Below are 6156 nucleotides of genomic sequence, written 5' to 3'. Positions count from 1 at the left end.
AATGTAAGTGTTCTGAGTATGATTAAGGTAGGCTAGGCTAAGCTATACGTTCAGGAGGTTAGTTATATTAAATGCATTTTCAACTTACGATATTTTCAACTTATAGTGGGTTTATCAGGATGTAGCCCCGCAGTAAGGTGAGGAAGATCTGTACTTTTTCTCCGAATTGTGGAACATAGAAAATATGTCCACTATTACCATTTCTATTCAATACTTTAATGAAGGCTTTAGCCAGTTCAGGAGGCAAAATAAGAGAATAAAATATATAAATATAGGAAAGGAAGAAATAAAGCTATCGCTTTTACAAATGACATGATTGTATATATGAAAATACCCAGGTATTCATGAAAATACCCAAAACCCAAGTTTTGGAATTAAGCAGATTTAGTAGTGTTGCTGAATATAAGGTCAACAGGCAAATACTAATTTTTTCATATATAATGGCAAAAAATAATTTGAAAAAAAGAAGCAGTATCATTTAACAGAGTATAAAAGTACCTCAATTATCGGGGTGTCTGGCTGGCTCAGCCAGTGGAGCATGTGACTCCTGATCTCCTAAGTTCGAGCCCCATGTTAGGTGTAGAGATTACTTAAAAATATGCAGTGGTAAATCTAACAAAAGATGTGCAAGATTTATACTCTAAACCTAGAAAACATTGCTGAGAGAAACTAAAGGAGACAAATAAATGGGGTTTTATGACATTTTCATGGATTGGAAGCCATGTCAATTATCCCTACATTAGCTTCTGAATTCAATGATATCAGACTCTAAATTACAGCATGGGATTTTTGGGGGAGGGGATAGGTAGATATTGGCAAACTTTCTAAAGTTTATAAGACAATCAAAGCAGCTAGAATAGCCAAAGGAATCTTAGGTAAGAAGAAAAAAGTTATAAGAATGGCACTTCCAGGTATCAAACATAGTATAAAACTAAATTAGCACAATGTGGTATTGATATCAGGACAAGTGAATAGACTACTGAAAGAGAACAGCAAATGAAAAAAAAATGGACCCATACATGTAAGGTCACCAAATTTTAGACAAAAGATGCCACCACAATTTAGTGGGGAAAGCATGGTCTTTCCATGGTGCTATAGTAATTGGATAGCTATATGGGGAGAATGAATTTTGATTTTCTATCTTACTATACACAATTTACAATGGAGAATAGCCTTAGTGTGATCAATATAATTAATAAGATTTGTAGAAGAAAACATGCAGATATCTTCAGGACACTGTGTTAGGCAAATATTTCTTTAAAAGGATGCTAACAATGGATTGAACTTCAATAAAATTAAAAACTTCTGTTTATTGAACTTATGATTAAAAGAATGGAAAGGTATGATTAAAAGAATGAAAAGACCAACTACAGCCTTGTAGAAGATATTCTCAATATGTATACCTGATAAAGTCTTATATTCAAATGTATAAAGATTTCCTACTAATAAAAAAGAATAAGATAAGCAACCCCATTTTTTTCAAGATTTATTTATTTATTTAGAGAGCCTGCAAGTGGGGAAAACGGAGAGGGAGAGGAAGAGAATCTCAAGCAGACTCCCTGCTGAGCATGGAGCCCAATGCAGGGCTTGATCTGAGGACCCTGAGATCACAACCTGAGCCAAAATCAAGAGTCAGACACTTAAATGACTGAGCCACCCAGGCATCCCTAAGCTAAAGCCCATTTTTAAAAGCTGTGTAAAATGTTTGAACAGGAACTTCAGAGAAGAGAATGTCCAATTGGCCAATAAGCATATGAAACAGTGCTTATCCCATAGACCTTTGGGAATTGCAAATAAAAACCAAACGACCTACTAATGTACTCTTACCCCAATTTCTACAATGTAATATGGTTAACACAAACAAGATTAGTGAGGATATATGTGCATTTCTGGTGGAAGTTTAATTGGTGTTTGTTAGTATCTACTGAAGCTCATCATAAGCTTACTTAATAACCCTTAAATTCCACTTCTTGGTAAAAAAACAAGAGAAATATAATGATGGCCATCATGACACATGTAAAATAATGTTAGTTGCTCTACTTTTTAATAGCCACAAACTGGAAATTATCTGAATCATCAAGGTTAAAATTGATAAATAAATTGCTCTGTAATCATAAAATTAAATTCCATGTAATAATAAAAAGTAAAGAACACTTGCTTCATGCAAAAATTTGGATGAATGAATCTCAGTGTACTGATTGAAACTAAGTAGAAAACAGTATAAAACTGAATAATTCCATTCTAAAGTTCAAGAGTAGTGAAAACGTATCTATGGTGACTGAAGTTAGAATATGGGTATCCCTGTGAGAAGAAGAATATTGCTTGGAAAGTAAAATGAGGAAGCCTTCAGAAATGCTGAGATTTTTCTTTATCTTGATCCTTAATATCTACACAACTTATATGAGCTACACACTTCCCACTTTTATAGCTTACTGCATATATATTATACTTCAAAAAAGAAAAAAATATGAAAACAATTAGAATAGTATGGCAGTTGGCTGGACAGGAGATAATGATGGCTTAGACCTATGTGTGAGAAGTAGAAATAACCAGAAATGATTATATTGAAAAGTATTTTGAAAGTACTATCAATAAGACTGCTGATGGATGTAATCTAGAAAGTGAAAGAGCAATGAAGGCGACAGCACTTTTTTTTTTTTTTTTTAAATGGGTAGTGGCATCACTATGGAAATGAGGAGGATCAGAAGAGAAAAAGTTTCAAGGGAAGGGAGTATTGTGAATTTTAGGTATGTGTTAAACCTCCAACCTAGAAATCAGAGGTGACCTCAGGGGCTGGTGATATAAATTTGGTGACTTCAACACATAGAATGGAAAGCCACTGGATAGACGCATACCATATATTACAAAGATATGGTTAATTATATAATAAGTATATATTGATAGATGAGTAGATCAATAGAGAAGATAATGGAAGAGTAGCTAGGGACATAGGTTTTAGAATTAGAATCTTAATTCAATCTGTCTCCCATACTCACTAGCTGTATGATATGAGAAAATTGTGTAAGTTTTCCTTGCTTTCATTTCCCCACCTGCAAAGTGTCACATAACAGAATCTAACAAGTAGAAACAGGGTTAAGATAGGTATAGGGGTAAAGGAGACATACATTGTCCCTTTTACATTTTAAGTATTAAATAATAACTAACTATAGATATATAGATATATTTTAAAAAGCACAAAAGTGGGGCACCTGGGTGGCTCAGTTGATTAAGCATCCAACTCTGGATCTCCGTTCAGGTCTTGATCTCAGGGTTGTAAGTTCAAGCCCAGCTTGGAGCCTACTTTAAAAATAAAAAAGCACAAGAACAGATACGGGCAGTTGTCAAAAGAAAAAATAACAGCTAAAAAACTTGAAAGACTGTTCACTGTCACTTGCAAATAAAATAAATGCAAACATGCAAGTAAAGCAATAATGGTATATCATTTTCATTCATCGTATTAGTGAATTTTTGTTTATAGCAGTTTTATTCATAATTACCAAAAACTAGTTGCAACCAAGAAGTCCTTCAGAAGGTAAATGGATAAACAAATTATGGTACATACATTCATACAATGGGATATTATTTAGTGATAAAAAGAAATGAGCTATCAAGCTGCAAAAGACCTAGAACCTTTAGCAGATACTGCTTTTTTTAAGAAGCCAGTCTTAAAAGGCTACATAAGCATATAATACCAACTATATGACGTTCTGGAAAAGACAACACTGTAGAGATAGTAAAAAAAAATCAGTAGTTTCCAGTTCAGTGGGAGGGGGGAAAAGATTAGTAGGTGGAACCCAGGGGAATTTTGGGGTTGTGAAAATATTCTGTATGATACCATAATGATGGATTCATGACATTATGCATTTGTCAAAACCCATAAAATTGTATTGCACAAAGAAATAACCCCAATGGGAATTGTAGTGTTTAGTTAATAATAATGAATTGATATTGGTTCAGCACATGTAACAAATGTATTACACTAAGGCAAGATGTTAATAGAAAAATTGAGAGCAGAGGGAAGAAGTGGTATATGGGAACTTGCTGCACTATCTGTTCAATTTCCATAAACTTAAAACTGGTCTAAAAAAATAAAGCCTATTAATTATTGGTTTTCAAATAAGTCTTTTATGATCATAAAAACCAAAGCAATGTGAAGTAGATTACTCTCCAGTTGGGGGATATTTAATCTGGAAAAATCCATCATGAGAATCATCTGAGACCAACAATGTCCACGAAGAAGGTAAGCCTCTGCAAATTGCAGGCAGAACAAGTTCAGGTCTTCTTGGCTAAAGATGGTATGATGTAAAACCTAAAATTAAGGCCCCAAATTATGTGCTGTCTTAACACATGGTGAAACCAGGAGGGCCTTGAATGGCCTAATAACTACACATTCCCTTCTTACTCTGTCCCCAAAGATAAGGGCTCTAGCCAGAAAAACCTGCTAATCAAGGGGGATTTGGCAGAGTGCCTGGTTATCCTTGAGTAACAGGTTTCAGTTCCTCGCTGGCCTGCAGAATTATTCTAACAACCCAGACCCTCCCATGGGAACCAGAAGTCACCTTACCTTCTTGATACTACAAAGTTTGTTTCCCATAGTGCCTGATTATCCACTTTGTTCTTAAATCCAACTTGTGAGACTCTGTATGATATGCAGTGTCCTCCCTTGGCCTGTGAATATATATAATTATCAAACTGTTATCAATCTTATCTGTCCAGTGTTGGGAGTCATGTATTCAGCCATTTCCAGCCTTGATGGAATCCCTCCATCATCAATGGGATGAATGGGAAAAGATTAAAACAGGCAGGTCTTGTACTTGAGTAAACAGTGGGTGAGAGACTGGGACCCCAATGGAACTCAGGATACTCAAGATTCCTTCCAGTAATTGGAGAGAAGGAACAGAGGTCTGCCTTCTCTAAGCATATTGATATTACTAATGTACAATGCAGGCACCTGACAACTGGTAGAGTTGAGATGGCTTCTGCCACACATACTGGTAGCTACAAAGCTCTGGTGAAGTCCCTGGGCATGTGAGAATCCACCACGTAGCTCCAGAAGGTGTCTACCATACCTAATGCTCCCAGAAATGTCCTCAGTGTACGTATACGGATGAATGAGGTTCAAATGATGGCTCTCTCCCTCATAAAGGCTATTTTCATAACTTCTCTCTGATGCAAATCATTCCCTGCATTCCTAAGGCCTTTGTCCGTGTGAATTTTCTGGTGCTGAAAAAAGGCCTTTGGCTGAAGGTGTTCCCCACATTCACTGCGCTTACAAGGCCTGTCTGAGCTGTGAATTTTCTGGTGTTGAATCAGGAACACACATTTTGCTGAAGTCTTCCACACATAAGAGATTTCTCTGTTGTAAACATTTGATGCCAAATGAGATTGGACCCTTTGCTAAATCACATCCAATATTCATTTCATTCACAGGACCTTGTTGCAGGATGAACTCTCCAGTGTTGAATTGGGCTAGGGGTGTAGCTAAAGAATTCCCCACACTCACCCATTCATTTGGCCTTTTTCCATTGTGAATGCTTTGATGCTTAATGAGAGGGAAGATTTTCTATTAATAAAGCAGTTGCCACATTCAAAATGCCTTTCTCTACTGTGAATCCTCCAGTGCTCAATAAGTGCAGAGTTGTAGATAAAGGATTTCCTCCATTTGCTACAGTTGATACTTTTCTCCAGTGTCAACACTTTGATGTTGAATGAGGTGGAAACACTGGACAAAGAAATTCCCACAATTGCTGCACTTGTAAGGTGTTTCTCCAGTGTGAACTTCCCGATGTATGATTTATGCTGTATGGATTCATGGTTAAATAATTCCTTCATTCACCATATTTATAAGGCTTTTACCCAGTGTGCATTCTCTAGTGCTGAACAAGTATCTACTGTGATTAAAGTTTCCCCCATACTCAGTGCATTTGTAATGCCTTTGTTCAGTGTGAAAGGCCTCTTTCCACTTGGTGTTCCTGTGTGGCTCTCCATCCTTCACTATGAGTAACCTGATGTTTGAGGAGACCTCAGTTTGTTGGCGAATCCTCACCTTCCCCATATGTGAAGGACTTCTATGAACATGGACTCTCTAGTTCTTCAAATCTGAGATCCTGCACTTCTGAAGGGTTTCTTTCCACTGTGTAGTTTCTGGTGTGGTGA

Source organism: Ursus maritimus, unplaced genomic scaffold (genome assembly GCF_017311325.1).
Source record: "Ursus maritimus isolate PB19 unplaced genomic scaffold, ASM1731132v1 scaffold_9, whole genome shotgun sequence".
Lineage (NCBI taxonomy): Eukaryota > Metazoa > Chordata > Mammalia > Carnivora > Ursidae > Ursus > Ursus maritimus.
This window is presented reverse-complemented; position numbering follows the sequence as displayed.